At 47.2% G+C, this 20,092-nt stretch overlaps 1 long non-coding RNA gene across 2 annotated transcripts in view; it reads left to right on the top strand.

Annotated features, from left to right (window-relative positions):
- The window catches only part of LOC142254244 (uncharacterized), a 247,632-nt gene extending 227,934 nt beyond the window's left edge, over positions 1–19,698 (top strand). For both annotated transcript variants that reach the window (XR_012727212.1, XR_012727213.1), the window contains exon 3: positions 19,317–19,698. This is a non-coding gene — a long non-coding RNA (uncharacterized LOC142254244). The remainder of the gene's footprint in view (positions 1–19,316) is intronic.
- Positions 19,699–20,092: the final 394 nt, after the last annotated feature.

Below are 20,092 nucleotides of genomic sequence, written 5' to 3' on the forward strand. Positions count from 1 at the left end.
GAGGGAGACGGAATGGCGGCTAGCTGCATGTGAGCGCGGCTATAAAAGCAGGGACGCCAGGACCCTGCAGCCATCTTGTTCCTGGGAGAAGCCGCCAGCAACATGTGGATGCCGTCCCGCAGCACCGTAGCCCCCGCGCCGGGAACCGCGGCGTGGGTGGAGATCCGGACCGCGCAGCTCTACCAGAGGCTGCAGGTCAAGATGCAGCTCCTCATGGAGGAGTGGGAGACCGACATGGCGGACGTCATAGCGACTGTGCGGAGACGCGAGGAGGAAGCGGAGGAAGGGAGGGTGAGTGACCCACGCCCCGATGCCCTTGAAGGGCCGGTCATCGCGGCTGCGGGACCCGGTCCAAACCCTCTCCCCTGCTGCCTCCCTCGCCACCCGTCTCAGAAGCCGTGACCCCGCCACTAGGCCCGCTACCACCGCAACCGGTAGCGATACCCAGCATGCCCGCCCAGGCGGGCCGACCTGTAGCCGGAGCCCGTAGTCGACCGGAGGTGCTGCCCTGGAAAGCCCCGAAAATCGAACCGGAGGCGTCCCCCGAGAAAGTCCCCGAGCCGGAGCCCATAGCCCGCTCCGTGCCGAAGGCCCAACCGCGGAAAGCCCATGTGCCCATCCCCCACACCTCGGCTGAGGTTGCGCCGGGTTGCTGATGCAAAGCAGCGTCTAAGGCCAAGTCACCGCGGGACCTGATGCCCAGAGTACCAGCAGTGGGCAATGTCCAACAGGTCTCGCGGGGCCCGACCCGTGCGCCGGAGCTCGCAGCAGCGCCGTACTGGGACAGGGAGCCGGTACCGTTGGGCCTGGAGATTGAAGAGAGGGAAAGAAAGAAGGTGGAGTTGGTGGCCCGTGCAATCCGGGAAAAAGAGAACCTCCGTCAGGCAACTTTCCGTGTCCGGGGCCCGCTGTACGAAGGGCAGGTGAGGCGGTTTGATGTCCGCCGGGGCTATGGATTTATATATGAACCGGGCCTGGAGGCCGAAGTGTTTATAGCCCGGCGGGATGTGAATGCTCACTTGCCAGAGGAGCACCCCGGTCGTAACCTGATGCCGGGTGATATAGTGCAGTAACAGAAAATAGAAAAAGTAGTTCAGCTCACCCTTCCTAAAGTCCAGGTCAGGATCGGTGTTGGTGCACGGAGCTGCCCTGGCCTCAGGCAGAACACAGACAAGGAAACTAGAGAATGATCTCCAGCACTTCAAAAAAGGTTAAAAATATTTATTGAGGTTCTATTAAAAAAGATCCATCGATCATGAAAACAGTGAGGGGGGACACATTAAGAGAAATCCAACATGTTTCAGCTAGTAAAGCCTTATTCAAGGATTGCCAAGGATTTTTTGAAGTGCTGGAGATCATTCTCTAGTTTCCTTATATAGTGCAGTACACCTGGCACTGTGGGGAGAGGGGGTGGTTCGCGCTGGATGCTAAGTTGAGGGGCAGCCAGGAGTCCCGTGTGAGCGCCGCGCCCCCTCCCTCAGGTGAAATCGAGGACTCGGAATAAGGGCAGCGGAGCACCGTTGCACCATCCCCGTTGGGACCACAAAAAAACATGTGTGTTTAAAAAAGTTTTGCAAAAATGAGACCTGATTGTCTACCGTGATTGGAAACCGGCCGTTGCTGGCACCGTTGTCCCCGTGGGGACCCTTCAAAAAGTTGTTTGCATAGAAACTTCTATGAACAGGCCCGAGAACTCGCAGGGCAAGCACAAACGTTAAGTGGGTTGTAAATAAAAATATGTTGTTGCAGCTACCCGTAACCGCCTCCGGAGAGGCAGGTTGGAGGGAGGGCCCGCAGTGGAGCAGGCTGGGGCCCAGCCACCACAGGAACCGGTGGCTACCCTCTGGAGGGGAAGGACAGATCCCGCTCGGGTAACTTGTGCTGGACTGGGGTCAAGGGGTGCTGCCTGGGTTTTAGGGGCAGCATCAGGGCCAGGTTACTTGGGTGGGAGAGAGCGGCAGCCGCAACCGTTTTAATGTTACTGTTTGCAACGTTTAAGTACCGAACCTCCCGATGTGGGATGATGTCATAAGTTGTATTATGTTTACCTTTTATATATTTTTTCAGAAAATAAAACCGGTGTTGGACGGGCAGCCCACGGACGGTCTGCATTTTGCTAAGGGGGAATGTGATGCCCTGGGCAAGCCAGGGGTCACAGGTCATAACACCACCACACCCTACACCCCAGTTAGGAACACCAAGGCTAACCTAAAATCCTTGTTGCCTTCCTCCAGGGGCTGATGTCCACACCAGGGGGTGGGCCAGGCGGTTGGCTCCGCCCACTGAGGAGTTCACAGCCCTGGAGGCGGGAGAACCAGGCAGTTCAAGCCAGGGGAGTGAAGTAGAAGGAAGTGGTAAAGGAGGACAGTGAGAGTAGTGGCAGAAAAAGGAACAGTTAAGCAAGCCTGAAGTTGGTCCGGGTGTGTGCCCCGGACTGAGACAGCAAGGTCAGCAGACGGCGGTGACTGTCTGCAGGGGTGGCTGTTTGGAGGTTGCTGAAAGGACTGCGGACGGGTGGTGGCCAGGCGGTACCGGAGCGGTAAACGAAGAACAGTCAGCACCAGTGGCAGGGGCCTTTCGGATCCCGGCAAGGCTAGGCGTCTCCGTGAATTTGCCAAATCCGTTAGTGAAGGGGACCTCTGGGTCTCCCAACAAGCAAGTCCCGATTGAAGGCAACAGTCCAACCGTTACAGAGAGACACCGCCACCGCCAGGGCACCAGTTTCTCAGGGCCAGCGCCTGCGGGCAAAGTAGGGCTCCTCCGGCCCATATCCAAGCCGGGGAGCGGGTTACCGGTGGGAACCCATCGCAACCATCATCATCTTAGGTGCAGGAAAAGGGACCGTCACCGTCAACTACTGGGGAAAGCAAGTGCAGCCGTCCGTGGGAACCGTCTTTCCAGCCGTGTGTTTTACCGAGAACTGTGTCATCGTCTCAGGCTGAGTGAGTACCACAGTGCCGCAAGGCACAGCGTTGCCCCCGCGTCCCTGCACCCCACCAAGCCCTGCATCACCCACCTCATCACTGGGCCCCGGGACAACTACCCCCTACCCACGGAGGGGAGGACTAACATCTAGCTGCTCCATACCATCACTCCCGGGATCCCCATACAGAGCAGCGGTGGTGTCAACAAATCACCACAACCGTGGGTGGCGTCACGGACAATAAACTATCCCAAAACCCAATCCCCTTTCACTCACGGGCGAGGAGCGCCGCTCGAGTCCCCGGGATCCGGCCCATCGCTCGAGCCACCGAGCAGCAGCAGCAGGCCGCAGCAGCCGCAGCGGCAGCCGGACCCGAGCAGTGGGAGAGCGCGGCGTCCCCTCCTCCGCCCACGACATAAGTACTGACTGATAAGCTGAAGAGGGGACAATGGGGTAGGGGGGGGACTGGTGACTAATACTGGGGGTGTAGTGATGTAGTATATTACAGGTGTAGTATATGGAGGGGGTGTAGTATATTACAGGTGTAGTATATAGGAGTGTAGTGATGTCGTTTATTACAGGTGTAGTATATGGAGGGGGTGTAGTATATTACAGGTGTAGTATATGGAGGGGGTGTAATGATGTAGTTTATTACAGGTGTAGTATATTGGGTAGAACGGAGTTAATTATATTAGTCCGGCCCTCTAAACCCATCCCAATGTCTCATGCGGCCCCATGGGAAAATTAATTGCCCACCCCCTGGGCTAGAGGAATGTTGCTCACTAAGTAGGATCCCAAAACCCCCGAAACCCTTTAACAGGGATATGGAATTACTACAGGGCCCCGGAGATCACTACCTGTGGAAGGCTGCAGTCCAGAGGAGAGTAGTTGTCAAACCAGGAAATGCAGAACAGGGACAAAATCAGCAGACCAGAGCATGGTCAGGAAATCAGGCTGAGGTCAAAACCGGAGATGGCTAAAAGAAGAGTAGTCAGAGAGCAGGCAGAGGTCAAAACACAGGGATCAATATGCAGGACCAGAAACAAGCAGGAATACAAAACTGTATCTGGCAGTGACCAGCAGACAGGAGGGGGGATTAGAAGGCTGTGATGTCTTCCCATTGGCTGTAGCTAAAAGGAGGTAACTTCAGCTGCAAGACACACACCACCTACAGTCAGCCAGTGGTACTGCAGGTCCCAGGGTAACCCAGCTTAGTGGATGAGTGGAGTCTGCACCCACCAGAGCCACTGGCACCGACTCCTCTCCTATCACCACTACAGTCCACGGTGAGAGCACAGCATCGCCTGGTGATCGAAGCAGAAGTCTCAGAATTGGACTCTGGTGGGGACATGACACAATGTTTTGGGCACACTGGTGAAAACAAGTGTGTGTACTTAATATTAGCTAAACATATATATCCAAAATATGCAACCTATATACAAATATATGCTAAAGCATGATCAGAGAAAATAATAGCTCATGATTGCAAAAATTGTTGGATATTCATAATGTGTTATTGTGATTATTTTTATGCAGGGGGAATATATGAGCTGTAATATCTCCTAAGGTGAATGATGGATCCTGTGTTATCTACTGTATATAGAGGAGTTTTCAGTCATTGTACAGGAGGAGGAGGAGGTGTGCTGTGATATCACCTATTGTGAATTATGGCTCATGTGTTATCAGTTGTGTATAGAGGGGTTATCAGTCATTGTACAGGAGGGGTGAAGGTGAGCTGTGACATCACCTATTGTGAATGGTGGATCATGTGTTATCAGTTGTGTATAGAGGGGTTATCAGTCATTGTACAGGAGGGGTGAAGGTGAGCTGTGACATCACCTATTGTGAATGATGGATCTTGTGTTATCAGTTGTGTAAAGAGGGGTTATCAGTCATTGTACAGGAGGGGTGAAGGTGAGCTGTGACATCACCTATTGTGAATGATGGATCCTGTATTATTTACTGTATATAGAGGTGTTATCAGTCATTGTACAGGAGGAAGAGGTGAGCTGTGACATCGCCTATTGTGAATGATGGATCCTGTGTTATCTACTGTATATAGAGGTGTTATCAGTCATTGTACAGCAGGAGGAGGTGAGCTGTGACATCACCTATTGTGAATGGTGGATCCTGTGTTATCAGCTGTGTATAGAGGGCTAATCATTCATTGTTATTCCGCCTGTCATTTTAATGAAACTTCTGAAAAGTCATGATGGTGGTATTAAAACTAAAACAAACAAAAAACATAAACCTGTTTTAAAGGGGTTTTCAACTACTAGGACAACCCCTCCTCAATTCCCATTTTTGCCCTAATTAAAATGAAAAAAATCCTTCTCCCCTCCGCTGCCGTTCTAGCTGTGCCGGTGCTCGCTCTCCCAGGGCTCACATGAGGTAGTTACGTCACGCGATCCTTTTGCCCAATCACCGCTGTCTCCCCTCTCCTCGCCTTTAGACATATAAGTAATTAACAGGTAGTGAGCGGCAGTCTGACCTTTTCTTGATACGTCTGAAGGCGGAAAGAGAGAAGCCGGCGATGATTGAGTGCTACGTGAGCCCCGGGAGAGTGAGCACCAACTTCGCTAGAACGCCAGTGGAAGAGAGTATTATCTTTCTTTTTTTTTGTATAGGGCAAACGCTGGAAATGGGATGAGGTTTTCTTACTAGTGGACAACCCCGTTACGCGATTCACCCAATCAGATCACCTGTAAACGCAAGGGGATCTGTGCAAGGTGTGATTATTTAGCACCAGGTTGACGGACTATGGCGGTATTTTGCAGCAATTTTTATTGACTGATATAATTTTGCAACCTTTTCCTTGATTATCTGCTCTGTACTGATGCAGCCGTGTAATTCTGTATCTCCGGCATCCATCGCGTTCCGCTTTAGTTTTCGAAGGCCACGTTGTGTATTAATGTTTTCCATACTGATACATTTGTTCCCAATTAACCCTTGCAACGTAGGGTTTTTTTCACTTATTATATTTAATGCTTCCTAAGTGCTGGCGGTGGCCTTGTGTCTGCACATTGATACCCAAGCTATTGAGCACATTCAGGATGAATAAAAAGGTGAGCTGCAACAAAGTTTCCATTTACTCCGCTCTATTCCCATTGTCAACCACCAAAGGCTTGCACAGAAAAGAATTCGCAGACGCCATAATATAAGTGTCGCTCGCTCTCAGCAGCAGGACACATAACAGCGTTATTTAAAGGTGTTTTCAATTATCAGATTTTCTTTTGCACAATAGACTTCTCCCGACTTTAACACCTCGCACAGAAAGCATTTTAAATTAGCAGATTTTATTTATCACACCCATAGACATTTTGTCGGCTACACTTGTCGTGTGCTGCCTATGTAAATCTGCTTATATGAAACAATTGCATTATGCAAATCATAGGCGATTTTTTTTTTTTTGCGTTGGGGAGCGTCAAAACTTTGTCGACCAAGTTATTCCTGCCCGATTCCAGCTTGGTTCCTCTGTGCGTATCCGAAACGTTTTATGGAAGTAACATATAATTATTATTCATTAATTTAGACAGTTCTTTGGGTTTAGTACACTTGTAAGGGGCCAGGAATGACAAAATCGTATTATAGCACTAATTTTCTTAGTACAGGTTGAAGACTGGGGCATCGGCTAGGGCCAAATTGGCAATCCACAGTTCCTGGAAGGTGCAACCTGGGTCATAAAAGTCTATTATGGGAATGGTATTGTGATGCTATATAATACGAGCAGTATGAATAGAATGAAACTCAAACAAGCCAGGATAATAAGCTGACAGTCAGACAGAGACGTGGTCAGGAAGAGGTCTGGGGTCAGAAGCTGTGAGGTAACATATAAGGTTCAGGGAGCAGACACAGATGTGGTCAGGAACAGGTAGGAGGTCAGAAGCCGGGAGGTAATATATAAGGTTCAGGGAGAAGACAGAGACGTAGTCATTAAGAGGTCCAAGGTCAGAACCCGCGAGGTAACTTATAAGGTTCAGGGAGCAGACAGACATGGTCAGGAAGAGGTCCGAGATCAGAAACTGGGAGGTAACGTATAAGGATCAGGGAGCAGACAGAGACGTAGTCAGGAAGAGGTCCGAGGTCAGAAGCCGGGAGGCAACGTATAAGGTTCAGGGAGCAAACAGAGACGTGATCAGGAAGAGGTCCGATGGCAGAAGCCGGTAGGTAACATATAAGATTTAGGGAGCAGACAGAGACATGGTCAGGAAGAGGTCCATGGTCAGAAGCCGGTAGGTAACATATAAGATTCAGGGAGCAGACAGAGACATACACAGGAAGAGGTCCGAGGTCAGAAGCCAAGATCAGAATACTTACACTAGACAGGAGCCAAGAGCAAACAGGAAGTACGACTGGGGAAATTTAGACAGAGCAAGCCCAGTACAGAAACAGAGCAATCACCAGAAACAAGGTGCATCTGTCAATGCACCTCTCAAAACCAGCGTGGGCCCTAGTGCTGAAAACCTGTCAGCAAGTGCACAAGACACATAGCAGAGCATTTTCAAATGCAAAATGCTATGCACAGCAGAGCCGTGACAAATGTAATTAAAATGCTCCTCACAGCGGAACCACGACAGGTATTTAGGGTTTATGCTAAAACCTATAGTCAAATTACTAAGAAATTGGTGACTTTCCAAAGCGTTATTCACTTGAGACAAATGGGTTTTCTATTCACATTGAAGGGTGTGATATCACCTGACAAAATGAAATAATATAACAAGTGTTATCAGCTTATCTCTTGTTAGGATTGGGCATGCTAAGATTCAGTATGTCCAATTCTTCTTCCCACATACACCTTGGATATTGGCCAGACAGGTGCAGCCAACTTTTTTTTCATTATCTGCGGGCACTTTTAACAAGGGTCTTCTGTGTTGTATAGAAAATTGTTTCAGTTTTAGGATCTGGTAACTGCAAAGTCTTGTCATATGATGATATGATGTTCAGCTCTGCACGCACTTATTGGCACGACGTTGTCACACTACAGAGTCTGACAAGCAACCTTATGCTTCAGAGTTATTCAGCCAGAGCCGGGCGTTGGCTAATTCAGGTTCACTGGTCTTCAGCCCTGCAGGAGTTAATTCCTGCAGATTGGTGAGCAGTAACTAGAAGCTCAGGTTGCTAATTTCCACAAGCAGCTGTCTCCTCCCTATTTAAGGTACTGGTTTCTTCCAGTATGTGCCGATTTTATATCTTCAGCAGAGCTCCAGCAATTCCGGTCTTGATGGTGATCCATTTCATGGTGATCTGTAGTTGTTATTTTGAGTGGTGTGGAAGTTCCCCTGTTGTGCTCTTGCTTCCTTCCCTTTTTTTTATTCCCCTGTACACGTATTGTCTCTCCTCTGTGTTTGAATGCAGTGCGTACGAGGTTTTGTTTTACCTTGTCCGTGTAATTTCTGTGGGGTTTTGTTACTGTGTTTCTGGCCCTCCCGTAGGTTGGGGGAGAGGGGGAGTAAGATCAGAGCTCGGATATGAATCAGGGTCATGCTGGGGGCTCAGACCTGGCTACCATCAAGACTACCTCTGAGATAAGGGACAGCGCAGGGTCTAGAGTCCGAGGGCCAGCCTAGGAGCCCCTGTTGTGTCATTTCATACCCCGGCTCTTGGCATCACATATGCCCATTTCACTTTAAGGGTAAATGCTCAGAGTGCAGATTTTCTGTACAGACTTACATGGTGAATTGGTGAACATTTGCAGTGCTTGCTTAGTTAATGAGTCTTTAAAACTCTCCTCTATATGTTGCATTAATTTCTGGCAGAGGTGCAGGTTCTTTTCAAGGAATTTATTGCAGACTTTACCGTTTGCAGTTCATAGGGTTAAAATTCATGACAAAATCGGCTGCAAAATCTCCAATTTTTAAGCGGAAGCGCTGCAGATCCACCGTGTAGCACCGCCGTCAAATCCGAACTGTGTGCATTTATCCTAAGGGTGTGTGCACGAGGAGTAAAGGAAGGATCTGATGTGCATTTGCTCCAAAATCTGCACTAAAATACAAGGCAGAATCTCTAGTTTCCGCAGCAGATTTCCAGTCTGATCTGCTGCATCTCCACACACAGATTAGATCCCTTCATCAGGGATTTCTTGTAGGATCCAACATCTGTTCATGCTTTGGGTTTATTTCTAGTGGTCTGTGAATGAGCCCTGGATGTTCAGTGCAGATTTTTCTAAAACTGAACTCCCCCTTTTCGGGCTTTGGTCTCCTATTCAGAGGTGAATTCAGAGGTGACCTGCACCACAATGGATTCTACAGATTCTGCATTATACATTTTTTGCAGTTTTCAGCTTTATAGAAAACACATTAATTTATTGTTTTCAATTCCGATATCCTTCCCAACCCGGAAGGCGCAGCATCGGGTCTCTGTGCCACAGAGGCCATTACATAAGTAACATCAATATATGGTTATCAATACGTTGTGCTTTAGGATCATTATTTATATTGATAGGTCATATTTCCGTATTCCTTCTATGATATCTTGTAGCAATGAGCTCGGGTGTCTCGTTTGACAGATCTGGAGACAGTCCGACTGTCTCTGCCTCACATGTGTCATTGTGCATTGCAGTAGTCTATTTGGTTTCTGTGATTTTGGCTACATAGGACAGTGAAAGCCACTGGCTTGAACCAGGAGTATATATAGGAATGGCTACTCTTTATTCATAATTGGCACTGGGCACGGTGCCCCTTATACTTAAGCTTCGCCACCCGTTACTGGTGAATTAGGAAGACATACATACATTTTTTATTTCCAGGATATACTGATAACTGGTTATATTAATAAGACACTAGACATCATCCATATCATTACAAAGTATAAGTCGTAAGGTGTTTTCAACTTTTTACTACTGATTTTAGTCCTGAAGAAGGAGCAACACTCCGAAATGCGTAGAACAATAAAATCACGATACTGATTGTTCCTAGATCCATCTTTACTACCATATTTTTCGGATTATAAGGCGCACTTTTCCTCCCAAAAATTTGGGAAGAAAATGAGGGGTCCGTCTTGAAATCCAAATATAGCTTACTGGGAGCTGGAAAATTGGCGCGGAGGGCTGTCTTGGCGGGTAGCCGGCTGCCTCTCTGTACGGGCGGCCGGCTGGCTGAGCGGGATGTGATGACAGCGGAAGCTGCAGTGGCAGTGCGGCAGGTGTCCCAGATGCTCTGGCTTCAAATGATGGCGCTGAGAGTCAACGCGTGCGCAGATGGAGCTCTCGGCTGAGAGCTCCATCTGCGCACGTGCCACACCAGGCGTCATTTCTTTGAAGCCCAGACCGTTGACAGAGCATCTGGGACACCTGCCACACAGGCCTGCTTAACACAACTTCCGCTGCCAGCACAGACCCCACCGCTGCCAGCACCGACCCCACCTCCGCCAGCACAGACCGCACCTCCGCCAGCACAGACCGCACCTCCGCCAGCACAGACCGCACCTCCGCCAGCACAGACCCCACCGCTGCAGCACAGACCCCACCGCTGCCAGCACAGACCCCACCGCTGCCAGACAGCTCCACCGCTGCCAGCACAGACTCCCACCGCTGCCAGCACAGACTCCCACCGCTACCAGCACAGACCCCACCGCTGCCAGACAGCCCCACCGCTGCCAGCACGGACCCCCACCGCTGCCAGCACGGACCCCCACCGTTGCCAGCACGGACCCCCACCGCTGCCAGCACGGACCCCCACCGCTGCCAGCACGGACCCCACCGCTGCCAGCACGGACCCCACCGTTGCCAGCACGGACCCCACCGTTGCCAGCACCGACCCCACCGCTGCCTGCACCGACCCCATCGCTGCCAGCCCTGACCCTACAGCTGCCAGCAGCGACCCCACCGCTGCCAGCACACAGCCTACCAGCACCTTTTTACCTTTATTTTTTATCTCTAAATTTGGGGTGCCTCTTATAAAACAAAAACCACGGTATACATGACAGCGCGGATTTAACTCCTTCTTCTCCTGCTTTATTCATTTTGAGTTTGCTCGGGCTCTGCAGCAGCCATCGCACAGCAATATACCTTTCCTAGTAGTTGTTACTTGTGCAACTACCCCAGGGGAGCAATTCTCTGTACTTTCGATCCTTTTTCACCAGATTTAGACCCTATATTGCATTTTTTTGTCTCTTTAGCATCTATTACTATTACAAAGTATAAGTCATAAAGGTGTTTTCAGTGTTTTACTAATTCTTTCTGTACGTTTTTGGCTGGGCTTTCTGTGAGGCCGCCGCACAGCTTTAGGTTGCTATTATCCTGCAGATTAACCCCATATCTGCAGGATAATAGTGGGGTTTTTTTTATCTTGACCGTTCCCTTTAATAGAGCCAGGATGTATTAGTGAGAAAAAGTTGAAAGGAGAGAGAACCCCTTTAGGTGTTTTACAAGACCTCCTTAATTACTGCTCAGTGCAGTTATTTGTGATATACGCGCGCCACTGTGATCCGTGTTCTAAGTCCTGGTTTGATTTTAAGTAAATCTCCATCATATTTAGTCCTTGAATATTTTGCTGGATGGGCTGTCAACAACGGCTTATAGAATCCTTGAATATTAGAGTTGGAATGGACCTCCTGGGTCATCTCGTCCAACCCCCGGCTCAAAGCAGGATTCACTAAATCATCCCAGACAGATGTCCATCCAACCTCTTTTTAAATAATTCCATTGTAGGAGACCTCACAGCCTCTCGCCGGTCGCCTGTTCCACTCATTGATCACCCTCACTGTCAAAAAGTTTTTCTAATATCTAATCTGTGTCTCCTCCCCATCAGTTTCATCCCATTGCTTCTAGTCTTTCCTTGTGAAAATGAGAATAAAACTGATCCCTCTACAGTGTGACAGCCTTTAAGATATTTGTAGACCGCTATTAAGTCTCCTCTCAGTCTTCTCTTTTGCAAGCTAAACAATCCAAAATCCTGTAACCGTTCCTCATAGGACATGGTTTGCAGTCCAGTCACCATTCTGGGGAACTCTTCTCTGAACTTGCTCCAGTTTGTTGATGTCTTTTTTAAAATGTGGTGCCCAGAACTGGACACAGTATTCCAGATGAGGTCTGACCAAAGAGGAGTAAAGGGGGATAATGACTTCACGTGATCTAGACTGTATGCTTCTGTTAATACATCCTAGAATGGTGTTTGCCTTTTTTGCTGCTGCGTCACACTGTTGATTCATGTGCAGTCTGTGATCTATTAGTATACCTAAGAAGCTTAGAAGGGGATCAATGACCTCTCCCCCTATTATTTAATTACGCCCTAAGATGACATGTGTATGACCGCAATGCTAAAAAGTATGATGTCCCTTTAAGCAGAAAACTGGTACAAAGCTGAAGGAGCCGCACGTCGGAGGATGCTTCTTACTGACAAAATATTACTAAGTTGTTGATGGGATTGAGCATTTCGATATTAATGAATAGACTTTGAGAGATACAAACTTTGGGGAATAAATGTCACCGGTTATTGTATGCAAATCTCGAAGACGAGCACAGCCATATATCAGCAAAATGATCTCCATTTTTTGGTATTTTGGTCCACACTAACACAAGTCATATTATCCCAATAAGATCTGTAAATGAGCTTTCTGCTGCATTCTCCTTTGTCCCAGAGGGATAGAAAAAATAGTGGCGCATTTTCAAAAATATCAAGAAAACATCATTTGCCGTAAAATGTTCCTAAAAGCACAAGTAAATTGCCAATAAAGGTACGATAATTGTATCAGCGCGGATCAGAAAGCATTTCTCAAAAGTGATGTGATAGTTTACAGTACGGAGGAACTTGAAGGATTCAACGCCTTTTGTACATTGTCAAAACAGCATCAGGGCGTTTTACCTCGGATTACTCCATAATCGCTCGCGCACGTCTCGATTCACCGGAAATATATCTCCGTAATGTACTTCTGCGGGCCGCAAATGTAATTTGATTGGGAAAAGTTACACTTCAGCAACTGAAAAGGATTGATTGAATGTTAAGGTGTTTTTTTTCTCTTTCTCTCTCTCTCCAGAAAGGTTATTTAGGAAAACATTAAGACTCAGAAGCAATTTGTTTGTAACAGTTGAAATATTCTGATATTTTTTTTTATTCTCTCCATGGTAATAATGATGTCTGTACAATGCAAGTAACGCAGAGTCAAATGGGCAGATATACCATATTTTTCGCTTTATAAGACGCGCCGGATTATAAGACTCACCCCAAATTTAGAGATAAAAAAAGGTAAAAAATAAAAAAAATGGAATCCGTCTTATACTCCAGTGTTGTCTTACCGGAGAGGGGTGGCACCAGTGGTAAAGCGGGGTCCCTGGAGGCAGTGGCTGTGCTGGCAGCTGCGGCGGGTCAGTGGTGGAGCAGGCTGGTGCTGTGAGTGTCCCAGTCTGTTCGCGGTCCCGTTTTCAAATGATGGCACCCGGAGCAGCGTATGCACAGATGGAGCTCTCATCCAAGAGCTCCATTTGCGCACGCACTGACTCCCGGCGCCATCATTTGAAGCCGGGATAACGGACAGACTGGGATACCCATCGCACAGCCACCGCAGTCTGCACAGCCACCCACCCGCACAGAGAGGCAGTCAACCGTCGACACTGACAGGTACCCGGCCGCCCGCACACACCCGGCCGCCCGCACACAGAACTGCACACAGCCCCCTGCCAATTTTCGACCTCCCGGTAAAGCTCTATTTAAATTTTAAGGTGCACCCCTCATTTTCCTCCCAAAGTTTTAGGAGGAAAAGTGCGTCTTATAATCCGAAAAATACAGTACATATTATCATCTAGTAGGAGTGAGCTGGATCATACTGAGATTTATCTACGGTCATCAGGAGTGATGGACTCTGCTTCATAAAACAAATTACCCGCAGAGTATTTGCTAGCTTTTACTCAGATCATAAATTTGGGTTCAGTACCCAAGCCCTTTATACACCGTGTGCAGAATTATTAGGCAAATGAGTATTTTGAACACATGATACTTTTTATACACGTCGTCCTACTCCAAGCTGTATAGGCTGAGAGCCAACTACCAATTAAGTAATTCAGGTGATGTGCATCTCTGTAATGAGGAGGGGTGCGGTGTAATGACATCAACACCCTATATAAGGGGTGCTTAATTATTAGGCAACTTCCTTTCCTTTGGCAAAATGGATCAGAAGAGAGATTTGATGGGCTCTGAAAAGTCCAAAATTGTGAGCTGTCTTGCAGAGGGATGCAGCAGTCTTGAAATTGCCAAACGTTTGAAGCGTGGTCACTGAATAATCCAGCGTTTCATGGCAAATAGCCAACAGGGTCGCAAGAAGCGTGCTGGGCAAAAAAGGCGCAAAATAACTGCCCGTGAATTGAGGAAAATCAGGCATGAAGCTGCCAAGATGCCATTTGCCACCAGTTTGGCCATATTTCAGAGGAGCAACGTTACTGGAATATCAAAAAGCACAAGGTCTGCCATACTCAGGGACATGGCCAAGGTAAGGAAGGCTGAAAAACCACCACCTCTGAACAAGAAACATAAGATAAAATGTCAAGACTGGGCCAAGAAATGTCTTAAGACTGATTTTTCACAGGTTTTATGGACTGATGAAATGAGAGTGACTCTTGATAGGCCAGATGGATGGGCCAGAGGCTGGATCAGTAAAGGGCAGAGAGCTCCACTCCGACTCAGACACCAGCAAGGTGGAGGTGGGCACTGGTATGGGTTGGAATCATCAAAGATCAACTTGTGGGACTTTTTTGGGTTGAGGATGGAGTGAAGCTCAACTCCCAGACCTACTGCCAGTTTCTGGAAGACAACTTCTTCAAGCAGTGGTACAGGAAGAAGTCGGTATCGTCCAAAAAAAAATGATTTTCATGCAGGACAATGCTACATCACATGCATCCAACTACTCCACAGCGTGGCTGGCCAGTAAAGGTCTAAAAGATGAAGAAATAATGACATGGCCCCCTTGTTCACCTGATGTGAGCCCCATAGAGAACCTGTGGTCCCTCATAAAATGTGAGATCTACAGGGAGGGAAAACAGTCCACCTCTGGGAACAGTGTCTGGAGACTGTGGTGGCTGCTACACGCAATGTGGATCGTAAACAGATCAAGCAATGACAGAATCTATGGATGGTCGGCTGCTGAGTGTCATCATAAAGAAAGGGGGCGATATTGGTCACTAATTTTTTTGGGTTTTGTTTTTGCATGTCAGAAATGTTTATTTCTAAATTTTGTGCAGTTATATTGGTTTACCTGGTGAAAATAAACAAGTGAGATGGGAGTAGATTTGTTTTTTATTAAGTTGCCTAATAATTCTGCACAGTAATATTCACCTGCACAAACAGATATCCTCCTAAGATAGCCAAATCAAAAAAAACTCTCTCCAACTTCCAAAAACATTAAGCTTTGATATTTGAGTCTTTTGGGTTGATTGAAAACATAGTTGTTGATCAATAATAAAAAAAATCCTCTAAGATACAACTTGCCTAATAATTCTGCACACGGTGTATACCCTCATAGTGGTGGAATAGCTTCTCAGCATTTATCTCTGGCAAAAAGTACCTTGGGCAAATGTTCCACCAGCCTCCGCATCGCCTATTAATTGGGTATTCTAGTTCACCTAAAGTATCACCTGTCTTCTGTCATGGACTTTCCCCTGTTGCGGAGTTTTGTGACATGTTCTGGACTCTGCAGATTAAATTAATTCCCTTTCCTTTGTGAAAAAGAGAGTTCATTCCACCAGCTTTAACTCCTGGTCAGGTGTTTCCAGTGGGGACCCCACCCAGGTACTCTAAATACCCTCTACGTTCCCCAGAGGGTGCCGGTTATTTTCTGTCATTAGGAAGCTTGGTCAGGAGGTGGAAGGAGCTGTTATTTACTCTCTCAGTTCTGCAGGATTTTCTGGTGTGGTTGTTCTGGTTTGGAAGTTCTTCAGTAGTCTGTTTATTCCCTCTTTTATGTTGTCTACCCTTGTGCACCTTTTGTGGCTCCTTTGTGTGTGGTTGCCATGTGTATCAGTAGGTTTTGTTGTTGTTGTTACCTCTGTCTGTCCATATTCGTTAGTGAGGTGTTGACTTCTGTTCTTGCCCATTTTCCCCAGGTGGTGGGTTGTGGAAGGGGGTCATAACATCAGGGACAAAGACAGGAGCTAGGACCTAGGGTGGTGACCTGGACCTCCCTTCCTTTGAGGGTACCTCCAGGGTTAGTGTGAGGGCAGGGGCCCCAGCTTTAGGGCCAGTATTGGCTACCCTGGGTCACGTAACTCACTCCATGATATCTACTTGGATAGGTGATAAATTATGGTAGATTACGGTGGGTTTTGCTGGGACCCCATTGATTGCCTAAATGAGGGACTTGCTTCACTGTTCTTCCCTGGATGCAGGAACTAGGAGCAATTGAATGGAGATGCTGGGAGTCCTGATGCTCCATTCTCAAATAGAAGGCATTTGCAAAAGTAAAAGATGGGGAGACTAGTTTCAATGCCCCCCCCCCAACTCCTGGCAAGCTTCATTGAACATTGCTTATGTAACACCCCATTAAACCGCCTCAGCCCAGTTAGCTCCTCCCTTCTCCTTCTGCATGCTCAGCCAATTCATGCCAGTCAAGGAACACAGAACACGTCAGGTTCAGGTCAGGTGAAGGAACACAGGCTGGACGGGTGAAGGAACACTGAACAGGTCAGGTACAGGAACACATGCTGGATATATCCAGGAACACGGACAGGTCAGGTGAAGAAACACAGGCTGGATGGGTGAAGGAACACTGAACAGGTCAGGTACAGGAACACATGCTGGATATATCCAGGAACACGGACAGGTCAGGTGAAGAAACACAGGCTGGATGGGTGAAGGAACACTGAACAGGTCAGGTACAGGAACACATGCTGGATATATCCAGGAACACGGACAGGTCCGGTGAAGAAACACAGGCTGGATGGGTGAAGGAACACTGAACACGTCAGGTTCAGGTCAGGTGAAGGAACACAGGCTGGACGGGTAAAGGAGCACTAAACAGGTCAGGTACAGGAACACATGCTGGATATATCCAGGAACACGGACAGTTCAGGTACAGGAACACAGGTTGGGTGGGTCCTGAAGTTCCTGGACCCGTCCAACATGTGTTTCTGTACCTGACCAGTTCCTCGTTCCTGGACCTATCCAGCCTGTTCCTGTACTTGACATGTTCCGTCTTCCTGTACCCGTCCAGCCTGTCTTGCTGTACCTGAACTGTACCTGACCTGTCCATGTTCCTGAATCCATCCATCCATCTTGTGTTCCTGTACCTGAGCTGTTCTGTGTTCCTGGGCCCGTCCAGCCTGTCTTCGTTTACCCGACCAGTCCATGTTCCTGGACCTGTCTAGCCTGTCTTTCTATACTCGACCGCTCCGTGTTCCTGGACCCATCCAGCCTGTCTTCCTATACCCAACCGCTCTGTGGTCCTGGACCCATCCAGCCTGTCTTCCTGTACCCGACCGGTCTTCCTGTACCTGACCTGTTCCGTGTTTCTGGAGTCTTATCCTCCCTGGTGCCCTGCCTGAGTCCAGCATATCCAGGGTTTAGCATATCCAGAGATTGGCATATACAGAGTCTGACATATTCTGTGTCATATGCTGTCAGCTTTGCCTGTGTTCCCATTCCTACCATCCCACCAATATCTGTTGTCCTCTGCCAGTGCCTGATGTCCTGTGCCTGATGACCTGTGCCAGAACCTGCTTGTACCTGAGCACTTGTTCCAGTCCTGTCTTGTTCCTGTGTCAGACCTAATACCCATTCAGTGAAACCAAGGAAAAAATTGTGAAAACATACCCTGCTGTAACTAAATAAAAGCATAGTGCATATAAACATAGGGTACTTAGTAAACACTGTTTTTGATCAAAAAAAGCATAAAGCTATCCCACCAAACATCAAGGTGTACCCAGTTGGGATAGTACCTACACTCTCTAATATTAAAACCTTACCATGGGTCTAAAATAGGCCTCAATGTGGCTAAGGGCTGAGAGTGACCGGGTCCCAACAGGACACACACAGTCAGGGGGATTCACAGAATGAAATGTCCAGCTCACTGAGAAGGGGGCCACTCCTTGTTTGTACTGAATACAAAAAAACTACATAAAAACAAAAAAGTGAGCCGGAGTATGAGATGGTATACATGGAACTTGTGAGACCATGTTCACGCTGGCCATTAGACAAAGATAAACCAAGGAAAAAATTGTGAACATTTTTTGTCTTCAGTACAAACAGGGAGTGGCCCCCTTCTCAGTGAGCTGGACATTTCATTCTGTGCATCACCCTGACTGTGTGTGTCCTGTTGGGACCCGGTCGCTCTCAGCCCTTAGCCACAGGCCTATTTTAGACCCATGGTAAGGTTTTAATATTAGAGTGTGTAGGTACTATCCCAACTGTGTACACCTTGACGTTTGGTGGGATAGCTTTATGCTTTTTTTGATCAAAAACAGTGTTTACTAAGTACCCTATATCTATATGCACTATGCTTTTATTTAGTTACAGCAGGGTATGTTTTCACAATTTTTTCCTTGGTTTCTCTTTGTCTCATGGCCAGTGTAAACATGGTCTCACAAGTTCCATGTATACCATCTCATACTCCGGCTCACTTTTTTGTTTTTTTTGTTTCTAATACCCATTCAGTCCATTGCTACACTCCTGTCCTGCTGTCACCCAGCTCCGCTTAGCTACTACTGTCCTGGACACTGCCCTGGGAGTGGCACCTTGTATCTACCGGCTGCCAAGCCCAACCTCACCATCCATCGCTCTGGTGAATACTCGGTAGGCACTTCGTCAAGCCCTTCCCTCATCAGGGTAAGCTCGAGTCCTTCCAGTGGGTCCACACCTACCCACACGCTTGCGTGCAACGACCCGGCGCAGACCGTCTACAAAGTGGTCCTGAACTCTAGGGCCACCTATTGGAAGTAGCAATCCTAAAAGTCAATAGACTTTCATTAGAATTCCAGGATCATGAAGCCAAGGACGAAGAGGGACATGAGTGATCGGTTTTGTCGAATGATGAGGATCTCTGTCCAATGGATATGTAATAATATGGGTGGACTTAAATACTCCTTTAATTGTAACACATCCTGATACAAACTCTAAAGACAGTAACCAAAAGACAATGCAGAAAGCAATAAAGAAATGTCTGTAGGATTGGTTTGGGTGATATTTGATGGAAACCTCTTTTTACCTTTCTTTCCGCTACAGTTTACAAGTGTTTCATCTGTTGACTTTCTGTTGTAAAATGCCATATGCTTCTCTAATGTCACATGCAAACATATTACACATGTATTAAGCCGTAGAACAAAGACATCCAGACATCGACCACATTGACTTGTCACCTCCTTTTATTTATTGAGGAAGTTGCATTGTCTGGCAGTTTCCTTTCGTCTTACAAATATGGTTTATCTCGAAATAATGTTTCCATTGTCAAGTTTGTTTTTTTTCTTCTCCCCCTTTAGATGTCTTTAAAGAACACCCCCACCCCTTCTCCTGAACTGAATCCCCCTTGTATCTGTTACAAACTATCACCATCTTCACTACGGCTGATATCCTGCGATACCGAACTTCTTTGAAGCCTTGACAGCCTTTCATAAATCAGATCTTTGTCCCCGCGAATCCCTACAAACACTTTGTTACTCCGAGGGGCTATTCGGGGGCTCACAAAGACCAAGAAGGCTATGAAATCAACCGAAAATTTGTAGCAAGATGACAAAAAAAAAACATTCACTGGATTACCACCAACTATTTCTACTTAATTGTGTGCAGAAAGTCCTCTAAATCAGCCATTTCTTCATCCTTATTAAACAAATGAATGTCAAACTGATATAATATCTCATATTAAATAACTAAAACAAGTGTTACATTTTGTCGCCTGCAGTTTTCCTATTTGACAAAAGCTTTATTTTCAATATAAAAATGTCTGGCTTGGTTATTAATAGGTACAATTCCAATAGAATATTGTGCTGCGTATATTTCCAAGTAAAATTAACATTATTTGTCAGTTCGTCTGTGAGATAGGTTTTTCTGCGCTAAAATATATCTTCCTGTTCAGCGCAGGTAAACGGATTTAATGATTTTGTGTAGGTCACAGGGGAAAGAGACTGTTCATATTTGGGGCGTGGGGATCTATCTGATGACAAAATATCCCAAAAACAACTATTGAGAGGAGGGGGTTTGAACGACGACCAAGACACTGTATGGTGCAATTACATAGACAGAACAAGGTGGTGCAATT

Source organism: Anomaloglossus baeobatrachus, chromosome 10 (assembly GCF_048569485.1).
Source record: "Anomaloglossus baeobatrachus isolate aAnoBae1 chromosome 10, aAnoBae1.hap1, whole genome shotgun sequence".
Classification (NCBI taxonomy): domain Eukaryota; kingdom Metazoa; phylum Chordata; class Amphibia; order Anura; family Aromobatidae; genus Anomaloglossus; species Anomaloglossus baeobatrachus.